We start from the raw sequence: 10241 nt of genomic DNA on the forward strand, positions 1-10241 counted from the left end.
CCATATCGGTACCTGTTTGAGTCTCAGATCCTCCACTTCCAACCCAGCTCCCTGTTTGTTACCCAAGAAAGCAGTAGAGAATGGCCCAAGTCCTTAAGGCTCCTGCGCTCCTGTAGGAGACCCAAAAGTTCCAGACTCCTGGCTTCGGACTGGCCCAACTCTGGCTGTTGTGGTCATTCGGGAAGTGAAACAGCAGACGGAAGATTTTTGTCTCTTCTTCCTGTCTGTAATTCTACCTTTTCAGTGGCTAAATCCTTGCCTTGCACACACTGGGATCCATATGGCCGCTGGTTCGTGTCCCGGCTGCTCCACCTGTGATCCAGCTCCTGTCTGTGGCCTAGAAAAGCAGTAGAGGATGGCCCAAAGCTTTGGGATCCTAAACGTCTGTTCAAGACCAGGAAGAAGCTCCTGACTCCTGGCTTCAGATCGGCTCAGCTCTGGCCACTGCAGCTACAAGGGGAGTGAACCAGTGGATGGAAATTTTAATCTCTGTCCTTCTCTCAGTACATCTCATCTGCCTTTCCAATAAAAATAAGTAAATCTTAAAAAAAATAACCTTACTATTCCAGTGAACACTAAAAAATTGCAAATATATTCTCGGGTATGCCTACCAGCTTAGGTTTGCATGCATAACTGACTTAAACTGCTCTTGGGCAATGGCTTTTGGTCTCTGAATACACACCTGGTTTCAGCAGCATTTGCCTTGAGCATCTTCTGCTCCTTCATTAGCATTTGCACTTCTGACTCATAGGTGATGGAACAACAAGTTGAAATAGTAAACTATTTGTCACAGTTTGACAGATAGTTGGGCTGAACCAAACTACCTCCCTGGGATATGTTTATTGCAATATTTAGGATGAAGTTACATGCAGGTCTGTAGGACAATTCCTGTGTTGCTCTGATCCTAGCATTTGATCAATAAAGAGCAGCATTACTTCCAGTGGTAGGATTCCTTTCTCTGCAAAGGGGAAGGAAGGTGTCCCATGCACTCAAACACTTTCTGCATACGCGATTTGTGAGAGGCCGGGTTACAGATACAAAGGATCCAAATACGGCTAACCTAGAGCCCTTGTTCTCAGGGATTTCCATGGTCTACTTACAGAGGCAAACATAGACATCTACAGAGCAAAGTGACACTGCTCATTGATAAAGGGTGAAGTTTTAAAAGAGCAGCGGATTCACTAAGACACACTTGCTGTTGCTCATGAATCCTGAACTTTGTTTAATGATAAGGAGTTTTCAGAGGAGGGCGGTAGACTGGCCTGAAAGGTATTGTCCTTCAAAGAAAATGGTCATTTCTCACTTGGCCACTTTGCATTGCTCCGTGAATTTTAGTCTTGGATGTGAGTTTTCTTGCTGAAGAGGTACCAGGTTTCTTGAAGTTTGACTTCTCCCCAGTGAGTGATGGGATATTGTCAGTTCAGGTGAAAGTTACAACACATTTGGATAAGAGAACACAGACATCGATAAAAGGGAAGCGTAGTGAAATCCCAATTGTCAGGTGCATTGAGATACAATTTACACAAAGGTATACCTCTATGCATTTATATATCTATACATTTAATTCTTCAATGGCTGAGGCCAGATCTGTACGTACATTCGTTTATGATGGAGCAATCTGTCTTTAGATACTGGCCTCTTAGTAGAAAATATTAGTCAACTGTGTATTTTGTATAGACAGCCTAGTTCTGCTACAAGTTAGGCTATTATCTTAGAATCTGAAAGGAATACTTGAATAATTCTTTTTTTTAAAGATTTATTCATTTTTATTACAAAGTCGGATATACAGAGAGGAGAGACAGAGAGCAAGATCTTCAGTCCGATGATTCACTCCCCAAGCGACCGCAACGGCCGGTGCTGCGCCGATCCAAAGCCGGGGACCTGGAACCTCCCCCAGGTCCCCCAGGTCTCCCACATGGATGCAGGGTCCTGAATCTTTGGGCCATCCTCGACTGCTTTCCCAGGCCACAAGCAGGGAGCTGGATGGGAAATGGAGCTGCCAGGATTAGAACCGGTGCCCATATGGGATCTCAGGGTGTTCAAGGCGAGGACTTTAGCCGCTAGGCCATGACGCCGGGCCCCCATACTTGAATAATTCTGAAAGGAATATGTGAAACATGTTGTTTACATATTCCAAAATCTTAATAGCTCAAAGTGGGTTCCTGGACCCGGTGCAGTGGTCTAGCAGCTAAAGTCCTCGCCTTGAACGTGCTGGAATCCTATATGGATGTCAGTTCTAATCCCAGCGGCCCCACTTCCATCCAGCTCCCTGCTTGGGGCCTGGGAAAGCAGTGGAGGACAGCCCAAAGCCTTGGGACCCTGCACCTTCGAGGGAGATCCAGAGCAGATTCTGGGCTCCTGGCTTCAGATGGGCCCTGGGCCCAGCACCGGCCTTTGCGGTCACTTGGGGAGTGAATCATTGGAGGGAAGATCTTCCTCTCCATCTCTCCTCCTCTCTGTATATCTTATTTTGTAATAAAAATAAATAAATCTTTTTTTAAAAAGTGGGTTGCTAAGTATAATCCATTAAAGGTAGACACATACTTATTTTATCTACTGTCAGATCTTCAGTAACCAAAGGAGTTGAGTGTATTGCTGGTATATGGCAAATTCCTAAAGAAATTTTTTTGAAAATTAAAGTGCTGTAGTATGTTTCAGTTCTATATGGGCAGTCATATTGAACTGAAAAAAAGTATATTTGTTCAGCAATCACTCAGGCACAAATCAGGAATACTCTTTTGGTTTCCAATAAAGTTTGCAATTACCACAGACTTTTCCATTAAAACAAAATATTCACTCAGTAGGACTACCACTTAAGAAAATGGTTTCCTAGTTTTCGTCCCAGCAGTATTTCCGGCATTTATTTCTGTTTCTGAAAGGCAAAGTCAGCATGATTTACCTGTAACTAACTATCAGGCCAGCACTGGACTAACTGCAGGAAAATTTGAAAAATTCATTGTTTTATAATTTGCTAGCCATTATTCTTTGAAACTGTATAATAGCTGAATATAATAAAAGAGGTCAACCCCTTGAGCTGACACTCTTCGTGGAAAGGGAGCTTTGTCCAGTTGCAGGACCGTTCACAAGTAAGGATTCCCAGAAAGGACTGAGGCAGGAGTGTAAGGCTGGGCTCTGTCCTCAGGGGGCGCACCTGAGAGGCTTTCATTTTCCTCCACAGGAAGAAACCACAGATTCATGCCTGAAGGCATGGGATGTCACCTACCAAGCTGAAAACCTGCGACTAGTGTCATCTGAGAAAGTGTTGAGGAAGTGGAGACCAGGTGGTCCTTTGGTAGCACCTGTTATTAGAAAGAAAATAACCTTGCTCTTTTTAAGTATAAAAACGGATCACATTGGAAGCCATGGCGTGCCAGCAGAAAGTGCCAACCATCTCCATTGAAAGAGTGAGTTCTTTGGGGTAATAGGAATTGAATCAGATCTACAACAACAAACTAGAGGGTCAGAAATATTTCTCCAAAACCAAAGAGAGCAACCCATGGATCCAGTAAGCTGTCATTCAGCATCAAGCCTGCACATGCGGCATAATTGACTTGGAATTTCTCTAGACTGCTGATTAGGCAGTCAGAAGGAAACACCAAGCTTCAAACAGCATTCCTCCTTATCTCTTTTTGGGGGTACAGATTTGTTTTCACCCATTAGTTAACCACAGCTGATAGTAACGTCTGTGAGTCAGCAATAAGGAAGTCACTTAGCATCTCCTTGTCGAGCTGTGGTGCAGAGATGTGAGAACCACAGCCGATGTGACGGCAAAGGGGATGTCTTTCCCGGGACATGTGAACTGCATCGGCTTGTGACTATGAACGTAATAAATTCTGTGTCACAGCTGCTGACCTCCGACCTTAATCCCTCCAGACTTGAAACTCCCTCCTCTCCACGTTCTCAGAGCTTTCTTTATGTTGCTTTATTTGTTATTCTCCCAATGTGATTGGTTGTTGAATGGACTGCCAGCATCCTGAGATTTCAGTGTTATGGAAATGGCATTTTTTGATGGAAGGGGAGCACGGGGAAGGAGGGAGGGCAAAGGGAAGGATGAATTCTTACACCTACAAAAGTGTTTCATGGACAATTATTGTTTTTTTCATTTTTAAAAAAATAAAATGGCAATTTTAAAGCATACAGCAGCTAATAGAAAAGTTTCTCTGTTTTTTTTTTCTCTTTTCTAACTCTCAGAGGAAGAAAAACTGAAGAAATGTTGAATATAAGTGATATCAAACAGGGTCCAAAGAGATAAAGAAACAGTTAATTGAACAAATAAAAGTTTTACATGCTATAGAGGATCGTAAATGCCAAACAGTTACAACCAGGTTGAGAAGGACAGGAGACAGCCAAAGCAGTGACGACTCAGAGCAGAACTTTTAGGGAAAATCCAGGATTTCTTAAGTCTGATCAGGAAGGCTTTAGAAAGATGACACCAAAGCCTTGGTGGAGTGGAGGGAGGATTGGGAATGGATGTATTAATCTTACGATGGGGTGAGAGGAGGCGGCGGGGTGAGTTGCTGAAGAACTGTAGGGCAATACCAGCTGTGTCAAACACCGCCAGGGGGTGGTCACCACTGATTTCACTGGCTGTTGCATGGCAGGGACAGAGAACAGCATTAGTTCATTTTTGTTTTTGTGCAAATGAACAAACAGTTCAACAGTGGTTGCGTGACTTAGCTAAAAACAGGCAGTTGTTCCAAAGATCACAAGCGGGGTTCCCAGGCTGCTGAGTAGCATCATTCCTATCATGGCTTAATGCCCAAATGAGAGGGAAAAGAGATGGCAAAAAAAAAGGGCAGAAAAACACATACCTTCTCTGCTTCTCATGTGACCACCATGAAAAACGTAGATTGAGAGACAGCACAATATCTCGTCACCAGCTTAGTCTCTGGGGTCAGACTGGCTGCGTAAGTCCTATGCCAAATTACTTGGTCTTGCTCTACTTCCTTCACCTCATCTATGGCTATGACAGGATAGCCACCTGACCACCTGCAGGGTATGAAGGCTCAGTGAACTTCCTACATCAGGTGCCTCACACATCCGTTCTGACTAATCATGTGTGTGCGAATTTCTGTCCTAAGCCAGAGTGACGTCTTCTAACATCACCACTAGCGTTTGCATTGTCCAGGTAGAAATTAGAAAGCTGCTTTGGATTTTTATCTGAGGGGAAGTGCTGAAGATCCTGGGAAAGATGATGACGTAGAAAGACTGGACACTTTTCTTATAGCAACAGTAGCAAATCTGAAGGATTCATTGCATAACTGAGGTGCTCTGGAATTTTCTGAGCCTTTTTTCCTCTTGTCAGGCTAACTTATTCTAAATGTGGGGGCATTCACACATTCCACTGCCTCTCCCTTCCTCTTACTTGCTATCTGAAGGCCCTCAGGTCCTGATCTCTTCCTAAAGCATCAGATACCATGAGTTCCCTATAAACCCAGGGGGTTCACCTGGAAATCAGATCATTACCTCATGATGTCACTCCCACCAGTGTTGTAGAAAAGAACAAATGAGGCTCGTCTCTTGATGTTTTATAGCCAGAACGAAATAGCAATAAATTCTACATCTGTGATGGCGATTTTTTTGCTTCTTGGGCTCTTTCGGTTTAGCAGTTCTATCAGAATTTGTAATCTTGCATTTCTGCTGGCAAGGATATTAGCCACACAGTTGTATAAGCAATAGGTATAGGTTAGATTCCACTGGATCTGGAGGACAATCAGCAAGCATCAGCAAGGTTGGTAGAAAAAGAAATTGGCCCACTTTCCTTTTTGCAGATTTTCAAAATTTTACCCTACCATCACCTCCATTCTTATTCATCTGTTTTGCTGCCTGAAACACACTTGGGAGATGTGATCTTTTTTTATCCATCCAGTCAGTGTTTGGCAATGCAGAATGCTCAGAGGGTACAAGGGGCCATCCTGCATCCTGTTTATCATTCAAGTGCTTCTTCTGAGATTCCTCAACACCTGACTGCCTTTCCATCTCCCTGGCGCTTGCCCACCTTAAACAAATGTACTCCCGTTAGAAATAAGAAGTTGAAACTTATAATTAATTTCTGGGCAGGCCTTGCATGTTAAAAATTTTTCAATGAGAAGCAATATTTTTAAAATCAATGATTCCTTCTAATAGCATTTTCTCCTATTTCCAAAAGAATGTAAGTTAAACCCTCCATGTCAGTGGCAATTGCTGGCTATTAAAAAGAAGACTTGGTTAGTTTGTTGCATTAGTTTCTGTTTGGAAAACATTTTTTGAGGATCAAGTACCAAATTATGAGTTTGGCATTTAAGACCTTCCACAGCAGGCTCCAATTATGTTCAAGTGTGCATGTGCGTGCGCACACACACACACACACACACACAGCTTACCACTCCCCCACCCCGCTTCCTCGGGCACTGTCAAGGTTTGCTGTCCAGCATATGAAACTTTCCCGAATTGTTCTCCTTATGCTGTAACTTTTACTTAGCAGATTTCTCCAGCCTGCTTCCAACCTCCAAAAGACAACCCAAGTTCTTCCCCTGCTTTCAGATCATTGAGTCCGCTGCAACATTGCTGTCCTTGGAATTTACGCTCGTTTTTGTTGGCCACATTCACTCGAGAGTTAATGATACGTACCCTCACAAATTTACCTTCCACCGTTTTATTGCATTTTAGTTTCCAGATGTTAAACTACTGAGGTCAAAGGCCATTAACGATGCAATTTTGTCTCTTACTGTGGAGCTCACTTAAGTATCTGGTGCTGACTGATGATGGATCAGTATCTTCCTATCAGGTGAGTCCCTGTTGTCAGGGGATGACACTGCAAAAACACTCGGCATCGAGGCTGAAAACACGGATTTTCCTAGCTTGGTAGAACTGCAAAAACAGTCCCACCACACAGGAAACATTGTTTATTCATAGTACATCATCTGAAAAGCAGCCTCTGTCTATATTTCTCCTCCTAGTCTCCTCTCTCAAGATCTTCCTTGAGTCATTTCTTGCATTTGACGGCCTAAACCTACACATTCTGCTCAAGGCCCCTTGCTACGCAGCTTCTGAAGGTGACCGGAGAACACAAACATTTCGCAGTTCATCACCTCAACTTGGGAATATCTCAGACAAGCTACCTGAGGATCAGTTTATATTGTATTTGTGCAGCTGTGATTGTGCATGCCTAACAAAGTAGAAATAAAACGTTTAATTATTTTTTTTTTGAGATTTCATCAGGCATGTTAAGCAGACGGTAAGTGGTTCTCCTATGCCAAGACGATGACATGGAAAACGCCAATGAATAAACAAGCAGGTAGGTGCTTGTTTAGCTGCGTGGATGGGCTGCACAGGCATCAGAGGGACTGCGTGAATGATTCCTGGCTCGTCCTTCCATCTGCCTACTGCAGCTTCCTTCACCACACTGCTCAGGTTTTAAAAATTCAAACTCAATATATGAAATCTTAGCTTCTTTTCTAGAAGGCCTGTCAACAATGTATCTATTAAATTCCTGACTCAATGATGCTTTTCATTTTCAGTACACTCTATGAGAATGAGCCCCATCACCAGGCATTGCCTCTTCCTCCCAGTCTTATGCTTCGTGAGCTCAACTGCAGTCCGCCACCTCCTCCCCGCACCCTCCAGCCTTCCACTAGCAAACAAACTCAGCAGTAATTACCAGTGTCCAAGCACGTAATTCCGGCCGCATTAGGCTTTTCATTTGACGCAACTATGCAGAGAGCTGTCTGGACATGTAGCATGAAGTCAAAGCATTTTTCACGATTCTTGCCCATATTCACTCCCTTCCTCCCACAACTAGAACACAGTTGTTAATTTTTGTCTGAAAATTTCAGAGTTACAAACTTCATTCATGCAGTTACACATGCTTAAATTGATATCCATCCCAAATATTTTTACAGATCAATATATGTGTGCAAACATGAGCAAACAGATGTTTAACCATGAAAAGAAAACACATTATGTAATAAATAAATAGCTTGGCATAAAAACAACCTTCCATAGGTGAACAAAATATTTTAACTTGTGCCTGATTAAACACAATACAAGATCCTACATTGAGTCTTTTAGAAGGATTATGATAGTATTTCTTGACCAGGCTGTATATATTTTTATATATGACACCAGCTACTTAAACAGTACAATTTTGATCGTGGGCATTTCATGACAGTTTTATTTGCATGAATCAAAGAGGAACATTGCTGTGACTTTTTTTTTTGCTCACTCGGAAACTCCAAGTCTCAAAGTAGAAATATGGTTAAAGTACTTGTCACCACCGCAGCAAAATCCCGCAGTGCCGTAACAGAAATTGCAGTAGCTCTTTAGGTCAGAATCCAGCTTCATTCTAATACCCTGGTTCTGTCGTCTGCTCTATCCTGAAGGACATGGTTGGATTCTCCTGGGCCAGACCAGTCTTGTTGTCAAAACAAACAAACAACAACAACACAAAACTACTGGCCTGCAATAACTGATACTGATAGGAAATATTTCCACTAACTTGAGTCCACAACCAGAGAGGTATAGTTCTCAAAGATGTATTTTTTTTGTGATAGTGTGGATTTTCACTAAATAATTCTGTTAATCCTAGATCTTTCTCAAATGGAAATATTTATAGAGACATGACTACTGTAAACAGTTTGGGAATCTTTATATATACCCCAAACATGCCCACCCAAGATGTGAAGATTGATTTACTCTGTTAAAAACAAAACCAAATATCTATATGTCGTCCTAGAGACTTCATGCATGTTATTTTAAAAAAGCAAAAAGAAGAGAAGCAGACAGCAACATAGGAGATTTCTACAAGTAGGCTTTTTTTTTTTTTTTGATGGTATGCAGGAGGTGAATAGGGCAGTAGACAAGTCTCTGTGGACTGAATATGTGTTTTTTTTTTCCTTTTCTCTTTCCACCACCTATGCCTGGTCTATCCAGGGTCTCTAAGAGCAGAGGCTCGGACAGAGGACTTGGCCTTCAGCGCTGGCACATCTAGTTCCCCCCGCCAGGCGTCTGCTGCAGGTGGATGCGGCGCAGTGGCGGAGCGCTGTCCGCGGTGCTGTCCTCGGCCCCGCTCTCCAGGGTGCTGAGCGCGAGCCGCCGCAGTCCCCGGGGCGAGCCCACCGCGCCAGCCCTCCGCAAAGCCCTCCCAGCAGCCCGCAGCGGACGAGGAGCAGGTGGCATAAATCAAGTCCCCTTGCCCGGGGCGGGAACTCGACCCGGCTCCTCTGGCCTCCCCAGCACCCACCCCGTGCCTTCTCCTAAATTCTTCCCAGGGTAACAGCGCGCTAACGACCACAATCAGAAGAAGATTAGAACAATATGCTGGCTTTTTGTTTTGATTAGGGTTTTTTTTTTTTTGGTCTACAGAAAGAAAACAAGCCTCTTAACCCTCAGCCTGCTAAACATCTCCAAAAACTGCATTGCAAAATGGAAGAGCGAGAGGGTCCCACGACTGTTGCAAAGGAGTAAGTTATTATTTGGTATGTATCCTTGCTCTTCCTCCTCATCGCTCCATCTGCAGTATCCCCCTCCTTCCCTTCCCCACGCAGTTCACCTCGAAAATACTTTCTAAAGCCCCAGACGGGAGTCTGACCAGACGTGCACACCCGGAATACCGCACCCTCAGTGTGCAAACACTTGGATGTGCCCAGGCTCACTTGGGCCGCCCAGCTGGGGGGGTCCCTTCTGGGCACGCAGCCGTCCAGAGCCAGAGCCTCAAGCTGGGCGATGGTCTCCTTACCTTGGCTTCTCCGGAGGGTGGTGGTGTTCGCCGATCCCCTGCAGGTTGCAAGCGTGGAGGATCCGCCGAGCAGGGAGGAAAGACAGCGCCTGACCTCCCCGAGGGTTCGTCTTCAATGCAACGTGAGCTCTGCCCTCATCAAAGATGGCCGTCCCTTTGACGTCAGCAGCTTTTAATAGCCGGCTCGGGAGGGGCGGGGAGGAAGTCGGCGGGCACGGAGCGGGGCGGGGGACGGAGGATGGGATGGAGGGAGGAGGATGGGATGGAGGGAGGAGGATGGGGCGGGGGACGGAGGATGGGGCGGGGAGAGGAGGATGGGATGGAGGGAGGAGGATCCAGGATGGAGAGGAGGATCCAGGATGGGGCGGGGGGAGGAGGATGAGGGGGGAGGTGGACCCAGGATGGAGAGGAGGGAGGAGGATGGGGCGGGGAGAGGAGGATGAGGAGGGAGGTGGACCCAGGATGGAGAGGAGGGAGGAGGATGGGGATGCGGGCCGGAGCACGGGGCGGAGGGAGGGGAGGAGCC

At 45.0% G+C, this 10241-nt stretch overlaps 1 protein-coding gene across 2 annotated transcripts in view; it reads right to left on the reverse strand.

Moving 5' to 3' along the window:
* SNAP25 (synaptosome associated protein 25) overlaps positions 1–9891 on the reverse strand; it is a 78223-nt gene extending 68332 nt beyond the window's left edge. For both annotated transcript variants that reach the window (XM_004593356.3, XM_004593357.3), the window contains exon 1: positions 9716–9891. The gene's annotated coding sequence lies outside the window, so the exon portion shown is untranslated. The remainder of the gene's footprint in view (positions 1–9715) is intronic.
* Between the last annotated feature and the right edge of the window lie 350 nt (positions 9892–10241).

The sequence above is a fragment of the Ochotona princeps genome, chromosome 22 (genome assembly GCF_030435755.1).
Source record: "Ochotona princeps isolate mOchPri1 chromosome 22, mOchPri1.hap1, whole genome shotgun sequence".
Taxonomy (NCBI): Eukaryota; Metazoa; Chordata; class Mammalia; order Lagomorpha; family Ochotonidae; genus Ochotona; species Ochotona princeps.